Here is a 20033-nt window from a genome sequence, read left to right on the forward strand (position 1 = left end):
AGCATCAGCTGGCACACCAATGGGTCTCTGGCTTGATTCCCAGTCAGGGGGATGTACCTGGTCTGCAGGTTTGATCCAGGGCCCAGGCCAGGATGGGTGCAGGAGGCAACCAATCGGTGTGTCTCTTCCACATCAATGTCTCTCTCCCTCTCTCTTCTCTCCCTACCTCCCTTTCACTCTCTCTAAAAATAAATGGGGAAAATATACTCGGCTGAGGATTAACAACAGCAAAAAAGGAAATGATAACGTGGCCAAAGTTTATAAAAACTGATTGGAAAAAAGTTAAAACTCCAGCCATTTCATGCTCTGCCTGAGTAATTTCCCTGCACTGAGGACGGGCACGTCCATCCAGCATGAGCTATAAGCCCCTCTGTCCGAGTGTTGACGCCTCAGGTTCTGAAGAAGCACCGTTTGGGGGCCTCCGGACCAGCTCCGAGCTCCAGTGTCCAGCAGGCTCTGGATCGAATGCCGCGTGGCCTCGTTCTCACTGCTTTTCATTTGCCAACCAGAGAGGCCATGTTAGGACTTTCCGTCAACACCCACTCAAGGCTTCAAGTGGAAGAACCACTCAGAGTGGACATCCGGGTCCGCATTCTGCTCAGTGGTACCTCCCAGGGCTGCTCAGTCTCCATGGAAACACTCCCTCCTGTAGAGGAGGCGAGAGGGGAGCCCTGGGATCTGCTTTGTCTGAGGCTCATTACAGGCACATGGTATCTTTGAAATCGGATTCCATCTTGAGGAATTATGTAAAAACTTCCTATAAAAGTTTTCAATTATTTGTCACCAGGAGAACATCGCCTACAGATGGAGCTGGGCTCAGCAGGCTGTGCACTCGGCCAGGCCTGTTCCTCTGTGGGCAGTGGGGGGAGAGGCACGCCCTCAGCCCTCAGATTGTCGGCCTCCTCGTCCCGACAACCAGACCCCGCGACAAATACCACGTCAGGGACAGAGAACACTTTTTAAAAACTTTATTGTCAAGATATTGTCAAGATATTACAGATGTTTCCCCCTTTCCCCCTCTACCCATTTTCTGCCCCACCCCTGGCCTTCACCACCCTATTGCTTGTGCCAATACGTAATACATACACACATACATGTAAGATCTTTGGTTAATCTCTTCCTGCCGACCTCTCCCTTCCCTCTGAGATTCATCTTTCATGTTTCCATGCCTCTGGCTCTATTTTATTCATCAGTTTATTTTATTCCTTAGATTTCTTATTTGTTTATTTTGATTTTTAGATTCAATTGTTGATAGACATGTATTTATTGCCATTTTATTGTTCATAATTTTTATTTCTTCTTCTTTTTCTTCTTGGTCTTCGTCCTCTTCCTCTTCCTCTTCCTAAAGAATACCCTTCAACATTTCATGTAATACTGGTTTGGTGGTAATGAGTTCTTTTAGTTTATTTATTTATTTATTTATTTATTTTTTGGTCTGTGAAGCTCTTTATCTGACTCTCAATTCTAAATGAGAGCTTTGCTGGGTAGAGTAATCTTGGTGGCAGGTCCTTGCTATTCATCACTTTGAGCATTTCTTGCCACTCCCTTCTGGCCTGCAAAGTTTCCGTTGAGAAATCAGCTGACAGTCTTATGGATGCTCCCTTGTACATAACTAACTGTTTTTCTCTTGCTGCTTTTAAGATTCTTTATCTTTTGCCCTTGGCATTTTAATTATGATGTGCCTTGGTGTGGGCCTCTTTGGGTTCCTCTTGTTTGGGATTCTCTGTGCTTCCTGGACTTGTACGTCTATTTCTTTCACCAGGTGGGGGAAGTTTTCTGTCATTATTTCTTCAAATAGACTTTCAATACCTTGCTCTCTCTCTTCTCCTTCTGACACTCCCGTAATATGAATATTGGTGTGCTTGAAGTTGTCCCAGAGGGTCCTTACACTATCTTCATATATTTGGATTATTTTTTCTTTTTTCTTTCTGATTGGGTGCTTTTTGTTTCCTCATATTCCAAATCATTGATTTGATTCTCAGAATTCTCTACTCTATTCTTGAATTCCTGTAAATTATTCTTTATTTCAGTTAGTGTATGCTTCATTTCTGACTTGTCCTTTTTCATGTCTTTGAAATTCACACTAAATCCCTTGAAGCTCTCATTAAGGTCCTTGGAGCATCCTTACAACTATTGTTTTGAACTTTGTATCCAGTATTTTGATTGCTTCCATTTCTTTCATTTGTGACATTTTTCTTTGTCTCCGCATTTTGGCTGCTTCCCTATGTTTGTTTCTATGTATTAGGTAGAACTGCTATGTCTCCTGGAATTGGTAGAGTGGCCTTGTGTAGTAGTTGTCCTGTAGGGCATAGAGGCTCAGCCTCCCCAGCCACCTGAGCTGGGCACTCTAGGTGCACCCCTGCATAGGCTATGTGTAAAGTCTTGTTGTAGTTGAGCCTTGATTGCTTTTGGCATCACTAGGACGAATTGACCCCCAGGCCAATTGGCTGTGAGGACCATCTTTGACTACAATGGAAGAGCTGCTGTGCAAGAGATACCCCAATGGAGCAGGACTTACTTCAGTGGGGCTTTGGTGCTCACTGAGTCTGCCTCTTGAGTGTGTGGCTTGTGGATGTGTAGAGTTATAATCTGGTGTGGTCTGAAGCTGTCCACCTGGTGCATTGGCTCTGGGGCCTCCCAAGAGGTGCAAAGTTGGACACTGCCTGAGGCCACCCAGCAGGAGCTACAGAGAGATCTGCAGATGGCTGCAGCTTATATTGAGCTTGGAAGTACCCAGGCAAGGCCAAGCTGTGAAGCAAGACAGGTTGGTGCTTGGGCCTCTTATAGATAGGCTTGGGGCATGCTGATGCCAGCTGCTGCTTATTTGAGAGATTTTAGGAAAGTCTGAAGCCTAAGCCAGGATAGGCCATTCATATGGAAAAGCTGCTGCAAACAGCTTGGGTGGGGATGCAAATTAAATGGGGTGGGTGTCTCAGGGAATCATCAAGGGGGAGCAAACAGTGTGAGCCATGCTGATATATATTAAGATATGGCACCTGCAAGTCAGCTCTGTGATGGGGGAGGTCCCAACCTAGAACAATGATTTCTGTGAGCACCCGTCTGGGAGAAAGCTGCCCCTGAGTTCTTGCTCCTATGCTAGATAATCCAGTTTCTCCCTGTATGTCACTGGATCTTCCCAAAGCCTCTGCCTGGTGCTATAGCTCAGAGGAAGCAGGATCCTGTAAGTTCATATGCCAGCCCTTTAAGAGGAACTGCCTGGGACTCCACCAGCCTCTGAGTCACTCAGCCACAATCCCCGCTGGTTTTTACAGCCCAGAGTTATGGGGACTTCTCTTTCCAGTTAGGGAACCCTGGGCTAGGGGGTCTGGTGTGGGGCTGGGACATTTTGCTTCTCACAGAAGGCCTCTTCATCCAAGATGTCCTTCCCAATTAAAAAATATGCCACACGTAGGTGTCAGGCCAGCCTGTTCTGTGTCTCTTCACCTCCTACTAGCCTCAATGTACTTTCTTCTTTACTTCTTTGGTTGTAGGACTTGTACGTCTATTTCTTTCACCAGGTGGGGGAAGTTTTCTGTCATTATTTCTTCAAATAGACTTTCAATACCTTGCTCTCTCTCTTCTCCTTCTGACACTCCCATAATATGAATATTGAACAGCCAGATTTAAGGTGGTCCTGAATGATGGTTGTTCTGTATTTTAGTTGTAATATTGATGTGGTTGCGGGAGGCAATGTGTACTGGCATTCATCTATGTTGTCATCTTGGTTCTCCCAGACAGAGAACATTTTAACTCACCACCACTGGGAACACTGGTAGCTCTGGGACAGACTGATTGTTGTGGCAGGGAAAATAAAAAGTAAACTTTTGATAAATGCCAGGCTTTATGTCCAGATTAAACACTAAATTGCCAACATCTATGTGCTCACCCACTTTCTAAGGGACTCATTATGTAACCTCTGGATCACCATCTGTAGTGGGAATTGGAATATACACTTTTCCAAATAGGGAGGGGCCTCTGTTCTGTGACGCCTGAATCCCAGGTGAAAGGAAACTGGAAAAAAACATAAAAAGGGAGAGGTAGATGAAAGAGCATACTACTGAATATGTGTCCTCTTTTCCAAGGCAGTACAGTACTTATGAGGCAACCTGAGCCACTACTAAAGCATTTTAGGCCTCCCTAAAACATTCTGGATATTCAGATCGTTTAAATGACAAATATGCCTGTATTTTGAATTAGATTATAACCTCGTGGTTTTTTTTTTTCTTCATTTTTTCAGATCACCACCAAATATCTAAGATTTCAAGAGAAAGAGGGGGGGAGGGGAAATGAGGATGAAAATTGCCTATTTATTTGTCTTGCAAGTTCAAGATTAAATTAATGGACAAGTAAAAAGTATGCCCTAGATTAGTATGTCTTACTCCAAAATCTCTTGCCTCTTCATCCTTTTAAGGGAACATTCTCTCATTAATTTATTCAACAAATCAGCTTGAAGTTTTTATGATCTCTTAGACACTGTGGTAAGTACTGGAGAAACAAGTGTCTAAGATGAAGCCCAACCCTCAAGAAATGAGCATACCAGGGGCAGGAAAGGGTGCGTAAAACACCAAGTCGTGATTAATGCTACAGAGAAAAATAAGGCAGACGAAGGTGACAGAGAGAGCCAGGTGAGCTATTTAGAAAGGGCAGTGCAAGAGAGCCTCTAAGACATGCCATCCTTGACATTGGTCTTGGCAATGAGTTCATGGATTTGACACCAAAACTAGAGGCAATGAATGCAAAAATAAGCAAGTGGGGCTACATTAAACTAAAAAGCTCTGTACAGCAAAGGAAACCACTGACACAATGAAAAGGCAACCTATGGAATGGTAGAAATATAAATATAAATAAATACACACACACACACACACACAATGGAATACTATTTGTTCACAAAAAGGAAATCCTTCCATTTGTGACAACATGGGTAGACCTTGAGGGCATTTTGCTAAGTGAAATAAACTAGACAAAGATAAATACTATATGATCTCAGTTTTATGTAGAATCTATAATAATAAAAGGGTAATATGCTAATTAGACTGGACATCATTCCGGATGTCCTTCTGGATGAATCCGGGGCTGGAGGGAAGCCCGGGTCCCAGGTGCCAGAGGGAAGCCTGTGCCAGCAGCTTCCCCTCGTCAGGGGGAAGAAAGGCCTACTCTTGCACAAATTTTGTGCATCGGGCCTCTAGTCTTAAAAGAAAAAACAACCCAAACCAAACAACAACAACAACAACAACAACAACAAAAACCCCAAACAAAACAAAACCAAAAACCCACTGAACTGCCAGCGGTGAGGGGAGTGTAGAGGGTGGGCAAAATAGGTTAAGGCCCAAGCTTCCAGTTGTAAGTCCTGGGGATACTATTTAAAAAGAAATAAATAAAAAGTAAAGATGTGCTATTTGAGCAGCAGAAACCTGATAGAACCTGGTGCAGATCTGGAGGAAGGACAGAACCTGGTACAAATAGGAGGGATGCTCCTGGCCTCAGGGACGCACCTGGTGTAATCAGGAAGGCCGAGAAAGCGCAGTGCTGAAGCGGAGTGGTCAGAGAGCCGTGGCAGGGGCTGAGCTTGGTGGTGGAGGGGGCCACCTGCAGGGCCTTAGTGGTCTTTGGTGAGGACTTTGGATTTTGTTTCATGTCTGATGGGAAAGTTTTGGAGAAGCTTGAGGAGGGAGGAGATGTGGTCCTGTTTATGTTTGAGAAGATCACTTTGGTTGCTGTGTAGACACTAGACCAGGGGTGGGCAAACTTTTTGACTCGAGGGCCACAGTGGGTTCTTAAACTGGACCGGAGGCTGGAACAAAAGCATGGATGGAGTGTTTGTGTGAACTAATATAAATTCAAAGTAAACATCATTACATAAAATGGTACCGTCTTTTTTTTTTTAGTTTTATTCATTTCAAACGGGCCGGATCCGGCCCGCGGGCCGTAGTTTGCCCACGGCTGCACTAGACTGTGAAGAAGCAGGGACACCATGAAGTAGGTATGCAGAGTCTAGACAAGAGAAGATGGTAGCTCAAATGGGACTGGAAGCTGTGATGATGGTAGATATGGTTGGATTTGGGATGGAAGCTGTGACGGTGGGAATGGCTGTATTTGGGATGGGAACTGTGACAATGGAGGGAATGGCTGGATTTGGGATGGAAGCTGTGATGATGATGATGATGGGAATGGATAGATTTGGGATGGAAGCTATGACAATGGTGGGAATGGCTGGATTTGGAAGATACTTGATTGTTGGGTCCATGATGAATTGTGAAGTGGCTTAAATGGTGGCCCCTAAAAAGGATATGTCTACATCCTCACCCTGGGAACCCATGCCCATGACCAGATTTGGAAAAGGGTCTTTGCAGATGGAGTTGGTTAAGGATCTGTAGATGAGATCATTCTAGATTGCCCGGGCACATCCTAAATCCAGGGACGTGTCCCTTGAAGGAAGAGAAGACACAGACAGAGAGAAGAGGAGAAGGTTGTTAAGAGGGAGGGAGGAGGCAGACACTGGAGTTCTGCAGCCAGAAGCCAAGGCCGGCGGGGCTCAGTTGGAGCTGGGAGAGACGAGGAAGGTTCTCCCCTTGGCCCACGTCTCGGTCTCAGACTCCTGGCCCCAAAGCTGTGAGGCCGTCCTGTTGTTTAGGTCTCCGAGTCTGTGGAAACCCAGCACAGGGCCTCAGGATACAGGCTGTCAGTCAGGTGGACTTGGCCTGTGAGCTGACTTGGAGCTCAGGGAGCGTGCAGGGCTAGGGACAGATCTTTGCTAACAGCCTGGGTGTAATTCCACTGCCAGCCTCCGTGGGATGGGTGCAGGCGGAGAGGAGGGAAGTGGTGCCCATGCCTGGAGCTCCAGTGTGGGTCGGGCAAGAAAAGCTGCAGAAGGAGGAGAAGCATGTGGGTGTGGGAGCAGGACCACGGACAAGAGGACATCACTGATGCTGAGGCAGGTGTCAGAGAGAGTAGCCAGCCTGGATGACACTGTCCATGGTTGAGTGAGGGGGCGGCGGGGGTGGCGGCTTGAGTGCTGTGCTTGCTGAGAGGCAGAGGTGTTTGTGGTCTCGCCAAGGCTGGTCTCAATGGCGAGGCAGCAAAGCGTTTTCAGAGACTTGCCAAGGGCACTCAGCTAAGGGGGTTGCAGCGCTCAAAGAGACAAGCCATTAGCCGTCCTAGTCCTTGATCTTGTTGGCTCCCTGGTTTTGTCATGCGGCTTCAAATGGCTACACAATAGAACAATGGAGTTGGGTCAAAAGCTCCTTACCACCCACTTCATTGAGAGAATAGCAACCTCCTCATTACCACTGTCCTTTGCCAAATGCTTACTTTGTGCTAAGCCCTGTGCTAAGTGATATAAAATGTGCTTATGTAATTTTATTATTCCATCATGTTTGAGAAGTAGCTTTTATTCCCATTTTTCAAAAGAGAAAAAAAGTATAGTCAGAATCTCTATCATCAAACAACTCCCTATGTAACGCCTGAGGTACTCTGCATGACGTTTGGTTAGGAAATGGTTACACTATCTTTCGTTGGAGAGAGAGAGAGAGAGAGAGAGAGACAAAGTTCTGACTCTTCTTCCCCCATTTCCATAGGATTTCCGTAACTCCAGAGCACGGGTGTGGACGGTCAAGGTGCACCTGAAATTTGTGCTGCCCTGCTTGGCAGATGGTGCACTGACAAGATGCCAACACCCATGATGAGGAAACGTTTCGGAGTAATTATTACAGGCCAGACATTTCACATGCGTGGAAGTGACCAGTGCTCGCAGGGCCCCGGGGTGCGGAAGGGACTTTAGCCAAGGACCTGTACCTCATAGGCAAGGCTAAGATCTGCATCCACGGTGGTCTAGTTCTAAAACCCATGCCCTTGACCACAAACTACTGAAGTGCCCTACACGTCGGGATACTTGTCACCGCGGAGAGGGGCACTCTGCTGGACAGGAGGCAGAATGAGTCAGGCCTCACGCCACCTTCCTCGCGCTCTGTGCATGCTCTCCTACGCGGGCTCCGTGTTTTAGAAAATGCCTTACATTTTCCTGCTGTTAAGGTTGTGCTCACCATGGTTCCCTTTGTCCTAGAATTCTATTTAGCCTTGAAAACCCAGTGCAAATGCTAACCCCTGCACACGGGCTTGGCCCTCTCAGCGCTGGCTGCCCTCCGAAGTCTAGTGCCTCTTACAGGCATTATCCCTAAGTGCCTGCTGCTGGCATGTGTGTTCATGGTGTGTGTGTGTGTGTGTGTGTGTGTGTGTGTGTGTTTTGTTTAAGTCTCTTGTTGTGGTTTATAACAATACCCTTCAGAGGCAAAGGCTACCTTATCAATCTTTGAATGTTGTCAGTAAGGAGGTTTTCATTGAAACAATACTCAAGTTGTAGACTCTGTGATTTGAAAAGCAATTCTGACTCTTTCATGAGCTGCGAGGAGATGGAGCTAGGCACCTTTCTCAGGGGGTAACCACAGGGCCAGCGACTCCCTTGTCATGCGCACGGAATCCACAAGGATGACGCTAAACGCAGGTCCTGACGCTAAACGCAGGGACCCGAGAGCTGGGCTTGCTCCCAAGCTCTGGACACAGACGCAACTTGAGCCATGAGGGATTTCATCCTAAGGCGATGCAGCAAATCATCTTGACAACGGGGTGTGGCATCTACCTGACCAGCGAGAAGGCCCTCCCTCTGCAGGCTGACCAAGCGCCTGGTGCTCCTGGGAGGGTGGCCTGTCCCTGGAAGTGGAGAAAGAGCAGGTGTGGCTGATCACCCAGGGGATGTCCCGTTGCCCCCGGGAGGACTTCGGTAGGGAAACACTTCTCCACGGACTAGCCCCTCCTGGGCCCACTCCATGCTCGTCTTTGGAATAAGAGCGAGCAGTTCAGCTGGACATTTGTTAAAACACGGGATTAAGGTTGCTAATAAAGTTTGATGAGTGAAAAGGATTTGCGATTTTAAAGTTTACACAGTGTTCCGTGATAGATACTAGGTGTATGTTTCTCAGGTTTAACCTTGGAAAGGGCTTACATGAGGCTTTTAAAGTTTCCCCGAAGATCGTGCTGTCTCACTAGATCTTCCTGACAAGCACCGCCCTCCTCAGCACCGGCAGGCCTCCCTCCCGCGGTCTCCACGCTGGGACGGACCCAGGCATGTGCTGCTCAGCGAGGTGAAATGCTCCATCTGAACAACGAACGAAGCCCAGGCCACACTCATCAGGAATGCTGCCTGTTGCTTCTATTGTAATTCTCTCTAACTTAAATGCTTTCCCCTGGGGGCCATCTAAACCAAAGACGTTCTGGGGACATGATTTTCCCTGGTTCTTAAATGTGAGAGCCTTCGCATGTATATTTTAATATATAAGCATGTTTAAGACAGCACTGAAATACCACATAGGCATAGCGTTTAAAGACATAGAGGACTGCAACATTTCTGTCTCAGCCTGCAACCACGAGGCCTTACTGTGAGATAAAACAGGATTAATGGCAGATGCCTGGATTTGAAGCTTCCTCTCTCTCTCTCTCTCTCTCTCTCTCTCTCTCAGAAAATAGCCTATAGCCTCATAACTAGGTCACTTGGAGCATAAGTAAGAAAACAAATTCTGTAAATTTTTGAAGGGGAAATAATGAAATAATGGTTCGTGAGCAGTGGAGTTGGCTCTGGAGGTGAGAACTCACTGAAGTCAGCCTATATAATAAAGAGGTAATATGCAAATTGACCATCACTCCAACACACAAGATGGCCACCCCCATGTGGCCACAAGATGGCCTGCAGGGGAGGGCAGTTGTGGGCAATGAGGCCTGCAGTGGAGGGCAGTTGGGGGTGACCAGGCCTGCAGGGGAGGGCAGTTGGGAGCAACCAGACCTGCAAGGGAGGGCAGTTGGGGGGGGGGGGACCAGGCCTGCAGGGGAGGGCAGTTGGGGACTATTGGGACGGTAGGGGAGCAGTTAGGTGTTGATCAGGCTGGCAGGGGAGTGGTTAGGAGGTGATCAAGCTGGCAGGTAGAAGCAGTTAGGGGCAATCAGGCAGGCAGGCGAGTGGTTGGGAGCCAGCAGTCCTGGATTGTGCGAGGGATGTCTGACTGTTGGTTTAGGCCTGATTCCTGTCTAAACTGGAAATCTTACATCCTCTAAGGGGTCCCAGATTAGAGAGGGTGCAGGCTGGGCTGAGGGACACCCCCCTCCCCAGTGCACAAATTTCATGCACTGGGCCTCTAGTCCTAAATAATAGCAGCTAAGACTGTGGAGTGTTTATTATGTATCAGGCACTGCACAAAGACTTTATGTGAAATAATGCAAATCCTATGAGCAGGTACTGGTCATTCCCAGTTTGCGATGAGGGGAGAGAGATAGAGAGAAGCAACAACCTGCTCAGATGTCACAGCAAATAAACGACAGCCGAGATTTGAACCAAGGTGACAGGACATCGTACCCTTTATGACTGTGCATGAAAAGGTAGAGGATGCCTGACAGCCTCCTTCCAGAGCAGATATGAAGACAGAAAGAACAGTTCATATGAAAGCAACTCAAACACTGGATTCAAACCATTCAAAACTGCAGGGGATTTGGGGGTAGACATGCGTAGAAGCTGGAAAATCTCAGTGGATGCTGAAGACGAGAGCAAAGTTTGATCACTGAATTACAAAATAAGGCATATTTTTTAATCCTCATCCAAGGATTAAAGATGTTAATTGATGAAAGAGAGAGAGAGAGACCAGTGGCATCCTGTACATGCCTCGACCTGAAATCGAACCCACAACCTGGGTATGTGCCCTGACTGGGAATCAAACCCACAACCTTTTGGTGCTCAGGATGATGCTCCAATCAACTCAGCCACCCGACCAGGGCCAGATATATTTTAAAATTAAGCTGATGTACATAATTTTAATATAAGTGTGTGCATAAGTCCTGGAAGCTGATAAATCCACCAAGTTCACAGTGTACTTTTATATACTTACGTTCGACAATGTTAGCTGGTTCATAACATGAAGGAAACCATAAAATTCGGATAAAGACACGCTGCTGCAAATGGGAATAGGTCATTTTGGTGAGGATGGTTGGTCTGTTTGTGATTTAGGAGCAGGGCTACGGAATAACATGAACAAGAACATGTCCCCTGTTCCTGCCTTCCAGTCACTATCACCAGGAAGCGGACACTGAGTACTGAGCTAGAGGGGACAGTCTGCCTGTGGAGAGTAGAACCTAATGGGTGGGCAGGGCGATCTAAGTGACATGCAGCTCCGACGGCCTGGCTGCACACACCGCAGCCCCTTTGGGGTCAACTCGGCGACCATGACCGCCTGGAGCTACCCAGATAGCTTGGTCACAGCTCTGGCCCTGACTGTTCCTTTCTTTCTTTTTAAAAATATATTTTTATTGATTCAGAGAGGAAAGGAGAGGGAGAGAGATAGAAACATCAGTGATGAGAGAGAATCATTGATCACTGCCTCCTGCAAGCCCCACACTGGGGATGGGGCCACAACCCGGGCATGTGCCCCGACCAGGAATCGAACCTCAGTCTCCTGGTTCATAGGCTGATGCTGAACCACTGAGCCATGCCGCTGGGCTCGGACTGTTTCTTTAACAGGTATATCTGCGGCTGTTTGATCAACACAACCTCCACTTCCCAGGTGACCGTTGGAACACAGACCCGCCCTGCAAGTGGCTGGAAGGACAGGAGCAGAGGGAGCCAGGAGTTTCATATGCAGGGCGGCCCCAGGCCAAAAGCTTGGGAAAAGTCCTAGGCATCCTGGGGGCTGTGTTGACTCGGCGTCTGATGACACCCGTGATGACACCCGTGTTGCACACGTTAAACAGGATGGAAACTTCACGTCCCAGTGGGAGGGCGTCCGTCGCTTATGACACCAGCACCGAAGGTGATGGCGCTGCCCGGCCCCCTCTCCATACCCCCCCCCCCCCCAGCTCTGCAGCAGGAGCTGGGGAGTCAGCCTCCCACGACCACCCTCGGCCATTTCTAAGACAGGGTGTCCACAGTGTCCTGACCTGCGAGACAGTCACCGACCATCCGAGCCCAGGCCTGTAGCCAGTCACCCGGAGCCCTGGGGCCGATGTTACAGCTCCAGACCCTGGAGAACGTGGGCTTCCCTGTCTATTCCACATCGAAGCACCAGCCCCTGCGACGGTGTGGCCCCAGGAACCGATTTTCCGTGGTGGACCCGGCCAAGACCCATCGCTGAAAAAGCTGCCCCGCCCCAGCACTGCTGACCCAGGATCCCCCAGCAAACCGGCACAGCCGCCAGCAAACAGCAGGGGGCGCTAAGAGGGGGTGAGTCTCACCAGCTCTGCTGTTCTGGAAGCCCAGGAGCCTTGACTCACAGCCTGTCTCCCCATCTGAGATCAGGGGCGCATGGCATTCTCGGTTCCTAAAGGGTGCCCTGCCCGCCCGTCCCCCTCGGAGCGGCTCCAGCGACAACCTCCCCCCCACCCCCACCCCCACCCCCCGCCCGCAAGGAAGATCCCGGTCGCGGTTTACAAATGCGGATTTTTTGAGAAAAAGTACTTGGATGTTGTCTGTTTTCAGATGAACACAGTGCCCAGTGTCCCTGGCCCTGGGTCAGTGACTGTGGTGGGACCGACATCTCATCACCACGTGATGCATGAGGTCGTCCGCAGGTGCGGATGGATCACCGTTTCCTGCTGGACAGGAGGGGCTCGCTGGGGCCAGAGCCACTACAGAGCTCCTCCCCCCCCCCCACCCCCCGCTGGTGTGGCTCAGTGGTTGCCCGTGGACCTAGGAACCATGAGGTCACGGTTTGATTCTGGGCAGGGGGCTCCATCCCCAGCAGGGGGCGAGCAGGAGGCAGCTGATCCATGACTCTCTCATCATGGATGTTTCTCTCTCTCCCTCTCTCTTCCTCAGAAATCAGTAAAAGTGCATTAATAAAGGAGCTCTTCCCCACGCCGCCTGGCCCTCCATGCCGAGCCCCCATACAAACCGCGGAGACCTTCCCTGCCTTTGTTCACCGCCCCACATTCGGTGGCTAAGCAGCAAGCAGCATGCAATCATTTCTTCAGGAAACTTCGCTTCTCCGATCACCGCGTGCAGTTCCGCTGCCGCCTGGCTCGCCCACCTCGGCCATGAGCACAGTGCCCGGCGCTGCCTGCGGGTGATGAGCCCCCTGGAGCGCCCCCTGCGGGTGATGAGGCCCCTGCAGCGCCCCCTGCGGGTGATGAGCCCCCTGGAGCGCCCCCTGCGGGTGATGAGGCCCCTGCAGCGCCCCCTGCGGGTGATGAGGCCCCTGGAGCGCCCCCTGCGGGCCAGGCCTCCTTGCGCCCCGCTTTCCCGGAGCTAATGAGCTAATGAGCAAACACGCGCCAACTCCCCTCCGCCAAAGGGAAGGTCTGCTCCTCAACCTGAAACGGAAGCTGATTCTCTGCATGACCCCTGGCGTTCCCGGGAGATGACCCCCTGGCATTGCCGGGGAGACACAGCCTTGGGAACTATTTTTATAGGCAGGCCCTGGGGCAGGCCCTGAGGGAGGCCCTGGGGAGGCCCTGGGGAGGCCTCGGTGAACAGCGGCATGCACGCTCCATGCTCACACGGGTCAGCACCTGTGTGTCACCTCCGCCGTGAACCCACCACAGGAGCAGGGCACACACCCACTGAGCACCCCTGAACAGAGAGGACTCTCCCGGGGGGCTCCCCAGGGAGAGTGACCTCTGGTGGTCCCTCGCTCCATCCCCTTGGCGATGATTTCTTGCTGTGCGTGGTTTCCGCTGTCATCCTCCCTCATGAGAACCATAAGCCCAGCATCGCGGCTCAAAGCGGACACCGCCCACGTTCGGGTCCCCAGGCCGCCTCCTCCCGCCAGGTTCTGCATCTGCAGTTTGATCGCTGTCATTAGTGAGAGGTTAGGCTCATCCACGACCAAGATGACCTGTATTTAATGAAACAAAAGTCACCAAGCAGCGCGGGGAGTTGTTCTGTGCAGTTGTGATTCTCAAACTCGGTTCTGCTGTGGCAGCTCCTAGGACAGTGATGGGGAACCCATGACATGCGTGTCAGAGGTGACATGCGTGTCAGAGGTGACACGCGAACTCGTTTTTTTGGTTGATTTTTCTTTGTTAAATGGCATTTAAATATATAATATAAATATCAAAAATATACGTCTTTGTTTTACTATGGTTGCAAATATCAAAAAATTTCTATATATGACACAGCACCAGAGTTAAGTTAGGGTTTTTCAAAACGCTGACACGCCGAGCTCAAAAGGTTCGCCATCACTGTCCTAGGGCCTCTCGCACTCCCCGACACCAGCTGCACCCGAATCAGCTGCGCCAGGGGCCGGGGGCCTGCGCCCTAAAGTCCCCGGGAGAGTCCCCTGTGCAGCTGAGTTTGCGGGTTCACAGGGAGGCTGTGACGTGGTGACGCTTACTAAGACTCGCCATCATGGGACAACTGTCTCTCTCTCTTCTCTGCACTTACCTTCCTGTCCCAGGTTCCAGCGCAAGCTGACCTGATAGAGTGGCTGATTCCAGCCCCCTGTCATCCCCGTGTCACCCCGTGGGGTGTCATCCAGGCCCCTGCTCCGTGCCCTGCAGGGCTGGGAGCGTGTATGAGTGGAAACTCAGTGAGTCCTCACCACCACCCTACGGTACTGTCCTGACCTTGGCGGCACAGTCAAGGGGATAAGAGGCAGAGTCAGGAATTCTGCTCCATCCGTTTGCCTCTTAACCCTCATGTTATGCGGCCCCTCACTGTGTTTTTCTGTCTTTAAACAGGATGGTTGTGGCAGGGGCAGCTTTCACACACACACACACACACACGCTGACAGGCTGAAAGAACCCGCTGTTCCCCAATCATGCCCGCTCTGCCTAGTCAGTGGTTGATCTAATTCCGTTTTTACTTCTCCAGCCTCGGAACAAACTCCTCCCGGGCGCTTCAGCACCTGACATTAAACCACAGGCTCTGCGCCAGGGACTCCAGCTCCCGCCATTGGTTAGCGCTGGCAGTGTGCTGGCTGTGAACTCTTGTTAATAGAACCGTCCTGCCTTTCATTCTTCTAAACAAGCAAGGGGTTCTTCCCCCAAACGAACAAGCCAGCAAGCCTCGGTGGCTGCCCCTGCCGCCCTCCGTCAGGGAGCCTGGGAGAGCACCCAGCCCCTCCTCCAGCAGCTGGTCAGGCCCCATGCTGGCTTCCCAACCTTCCTGGTTCACCCCTGTCGGCTTCTTTGAACCCCAGCTCAGCTCAGAACCAGCTGCTCATGGGCCCATAGGACCCAGAGGGGGAACCTGCCTTCCCTCCTGAGGTGCCACCGGAGGCGGGGCTCCCCCAGCCCCAGGATCCCCCAAACCCAGGCTGCCCCAACCCCAGGCTCCCCAGCCTGCGGCTCCAGGCCTGGCACCTGGCAGGCTGCTCTTTCTGCTTGGACTCAGTCCACATGCCTGGCGATGACTTGCAGGCACTGATGGAGGCCCTGCAGCTGCTGACAGCCTGGCAGCTCCTCAGAGAGGAGTGGCAACAGTCCCATTGTGAAGTCAGAGATCACGGTCACAGGTCCGCAGTCTGACCTTGAGCCCTGGGTTCCAGTTTGACCTTGGGCCCTGGGTCCCAGTCTGACCTTGATCCCTGGGTCCCAGTCTGACCTTGGGCCCTGGGTCCCAGTTTGAACTTCAGCCTTGGGTCCCAGTCTCACCTTGAGCCTTAGGTCCCAGTCCAACCTTCAGCCGCCCTCGGTTAGGCTGTGACACACTTCCATGAGGACATCTTAAACCTTAGTTTTAAGAACTGTTGCTCTCTCTTCTCCTCACTTACTTTCCCGTCCCAGGCTCCAGTGCAGGCTGACCTGATAGAATGGCTGATTCCAGCCTCCTGTCATCCCTGAGTCACCCCTGTGGGGTGTTGTCCATGCCCCTGAGTCCAGCCCCAGCCTTGCCATCTGCCTCCAGGTCTCGCGGACACGCAGCTGCTCTGGTGGTCCCAGCCTCCCGGAATCGCCATGCCCACCTCTTGACGTTTCCCCCTTAGATCCACTGCTAAGACTTGCCCCGGGGCCTCCTCTGCCCCTGCCTCTTCTGCTCACCCCATTGTCCCAAGTGCCAGCGGAGCCAGAGGCTGGGCAGCCCTCTCCCCACGGGTGCTGGGCTTTGTGATGACTTACATGTGCCTGCACCGGGAAGTTTGTTTTCACAAGGGAGGCCCCAGGGCGGCCAGCACAGGTTGCTCCTTCATCAGAGGTGCCAGGTCCTTTTCGGTGAAACAGGGCACCCTTGTGAGCGGGGACACAGAGGACCTCACTGGGCACCCCTCCTCCCCGCTGCTCCACCACCTCTGTCCAGCCTCCGCCCAGGCTCTCCCTTCACCCCTCACACTCCTCAGACCCCGTGTCCGGCAGAGTCAGCACCCTCTCTGCAGGCCGGGGCTGCCTCTGAGAGTCACCTGAACCACTTATAATTCAATCAGAACCTGCCCAGGGCCTGGGAAAATTGGGGAAATTTGGTTTCTGTTTTTGTGTGTGTGAAGGCCAAAAGCCTCTGCCACCAGCTGTACAGTGTCTCACAGTTACCAAGTTATTCCTGACACAGCCCTTAGCATGCTGAGCATCCCAGGAACAGTGTGTTTGATGAGTAAGTGGGTGGATGTTCTGATTCACTTTTTCCTACGTGTGCCATGCCAGCTCAGCCAAGGGTTCGTTCGGTGAGCCTGAGGAGGGGCAGTGAAGGATTAAAGAAAAGACAGACAAAGAGAATATAGCTGGGGCTTGGTGGGTTTCCTGTGCCTGGATGAGGCCACAGAGAAGGATCCAGATGGCAAGCTGAGCCTTTATTTTATAGTCAGAGAAAAACAAGGTAGTGGTCAACATAGTTACAATGTTCTTGTGAGTTTCACTTGTTTGGGCAGCACTTGCTGCACCTCCCACAGCCCATTAGCTACCCAGGAAGGATCTAGGGGGCACTATAAGGTCAGGCTTAATTATGCTAGGAGAGCATGGTGCGTGCAGGAGGCGGCCAATCATATTTCTCTCTCATCAACATTTCTCTCTCCCTCTCCTTCCTCTCTCTAAAAAAATAAAAGCATATTTAAAAATAAACAACAACAACAACAAAAAACTTAACTGTGAAAGTCCCCTAGAAGGACCCTACGGCCTCTCTGATACTCAGCTGCTCTCTCACTCTTGTGTGCAAATCCTTAAATAACACTTGTGTTTGAAAGAATGAACCGCAGGAGACTTCGAAAGAGGGAGTTACGCTCCAGTGACTACATATAGTGACAAAAAAAAAAAAGTTTAGTGGAAATGAACACATTTCCTGAAGGGCTTCGGGTTAAACTCACCATTCTTTTAAACGCATGCTTGCTGTTTTTACAGGAGAAAATCATAATCGCTCATGTTTATCACCCATTTCTTGTTAGGCGAGGTGCAGCTAAACAGTTCACATGATTTTTTTAAAACTGCTCACAGTAGAACCATTAACCTTCCATAGTTCTTGCCATCCCAAGGCTATAGGTCAGCTGGGATCCTAGCAACCCCTGTGTAACGCAGTCTTCGCCACAACTGTTCTCCCAGAAACCTGTGCTGACGACCCCTGCTCCTGATCAAGGCCCTCTGCAATCTCACTGGCCGTGTGTGTGTGTGTGTGTGTGTGTGTGTGAAATATATTTTTTTTATTGATTTCAGAGAGGAAGGGAGAGGGAGAGACAGAAACATCAATGATGAGAGAGAATCATTGATTGGCTGCCTCCTGCATGTCCCCTACTGGGGATTGAGCCCACAACCCAGGTATGTGCCCTTGACTGAAATCGAACCTGGGACCCTTCAGTCCGCAGACTGACGCTCTATCCAGTGAGCCAAACCAGCCAGGGCACATGCGTGGTTCAAAACCCCCATCTGCCTTCTGGGGGAGGGTGACCATTCACCCATGTCCAGCTGACACCGGTTTTCTAGGCCTCCTGATTTCCTGAAGGTTCTCAGTGGCGGCTCTTCAGCCATGTTGGTCACGCGGATTCTCAGGCTGCACGTTACACAAGTGGGTGCTGAGCTGGCCCGAATGGGCTGGGTCCACCTGAATAGCAGACAGTGTAGCTGAGCCCCTTAATGTGCTGAAACTAACTGGGGGACACGTATCTCTTTCCAGTCCGCTGTGGAGATAACCTGTGTCTCACTGTGGCTCCCCACCCTCTGCGCGCCCTGCCCACAGCCTGGCAGTGAGTCAGGGCTGATCTCTGTGAGAGGAATGGTGATACCTTCCCGAAGCTCTCTCCCACTGGGCCCAATCGGCAGGCAGCAGCACGCCCAGGCATTATTCTCCTGGTCTTTGTGCAAACCGCTTTCAGAGCCATGATTGCCATTAGGCTTGCATTGTGAACGGCCACCTGCAGACTGCTCACTGCTATTGGGCACGTGGTATATTGTGTCCTTTGAGATTTGTTATGCAAAAACGAAGGAGCTAAATTCTCTGGGTCCAGAGCCAGGGAAAGGTCTGCTTCTGTCCTTTTTTAGGTCACGGGGACTGCAATGGTCCGCGATGCTGCTCCTTGGGCCCCAGCTTCCTCGTCAGGGAGCTGGTGGCTGGGTCACCCACCCGGCGGTAGCGTCCTGGACCCAGGTTTGCTGGTACGACGCCTGCCCACGGCCTCATTATCAGCCTCATGCCCCGGGGCCGCCTCCTCCTCCTGGTCTTGTCCCGCTGGTTTACAACCCCTTGCTTTGTAGTAAAGACAGCATGGGCTTAAGGGTCTGACTGCCCAGAATTTTGAGAAGCAAACTAACAGTTTGTAACGGTGTGATCTTGAGGGAGTTTCGTAATAGTCTCTCTGCCTCCCCTTTTCATTTGCTTAGAAAGGACGATGAACAGTCATTGTGAAAATGAAATAAAATAATGCCTGTAAAGCGCGGTTCATTATTGCAGTCTTTTCCTTTTGGAAGAAATTGTGGTGAAATATACGTAACATTTGCCATCTTAACCACGTTTGAGTGTACAGCTCAGCGGTAAGTACGTTCCCATGGCTGTCAGAAGTCTTCTCATCTTGCACATCTGAAACTCCGCACCTGGAAATAACAAGGCCCCGTGCCCTGCTCCCTGCTCCCCAGCCACCCGCTCTCTGCCTCTGTGACCCTGATGCCGCCAGACGCCGCAGGTAAACGGAGCCTCGCTGTGCTGTCTTTTTGTGACCGGTGGATGTCACTGTCCTTGGGCTCATCTGTGTTGCAGCCTGTGTAAGCATGTCCTTCCTCGTGAAGGCTGAGTAAAATGGTACGTGCAGGGCACATTTGCTCACCCACTCATGATGGACAGGTGAGTTATTTCCAAATTCTGGCCTCACAGAGGAAGACATAGAAGTAACTTTGGGGTCACAGGACTTGGTGAAGAATTCGATGGGACGTCAAAAGTCTAATCAATAGGAGAAACTGATCAATGGGACTTCACTGCAATGAAAAACTGTGACCTGTGAGGCGCTGTTAAGAGGATACATAACAAGGTAACAGACCAAAGGAAATATGTGCAAACCAGGGATTTGGCAAAGGACTGGTGTCTCGCCTATGAAAGGAGCCTGTAAAACTCAACAGCTAATAAGCCAAACAGCTCAATTAGAATACAGGCAAGGCACACGCTAGACACCCGGAATGGCAAGCAAGCACCCAGACGATGTTTCGCAGCATCGCTCTCAGGCAGATGAAGATTCAATGAGGTATCGCTACACACTCACAACTGAAAAAAAAAAAAAAAAAAAAAAAAAAAAAAAAAAAAAAAGACAGACAGCGTCAGATGCTGGCAAGGATGTGGAGAGACCGAATTTCATACAGTGCTGGTGGGAATGTAACATGGTGCAAGCCACTCTGGAAAGCGATCTGGCAATTTCTTCAAAACCTAAACTTACAAACCATAAACTCAACCAGCACCCTTCTTGGCATTTCCCAGGGAAGTGAAAACGTATGTCTACACAAAAAATCTGGACACGACTCTCCATAGCAGCTTTACTTGTAACAGCCTCACCGGGAAACACCCGCATGCCCACAGCAGTGACCTGGTGCAAGGAGCTGTGATCCATCCCCAGCCACAAACAGGAGCCGGACATACCCGACTGCGGGCGCGGATCTGAAGGGCG

This window comes from Myotis myotis, unplaced genomic scaffold, assembly GCF_014108235.1.
Source record: "Myotis myotis isolate mMyoMyo1 unplaced genomic scaffold, mMyoMyo1.p scaffold_m19_p_6, whole genome shotgun sequence".
Classification (NCBI taxonomy): domain Eukaryota; kingdom Metazoa; phylum Chordata; class Mammalia; order Chiroptera; family Vespertilionidae; genus Myotis; species Myotis myotis.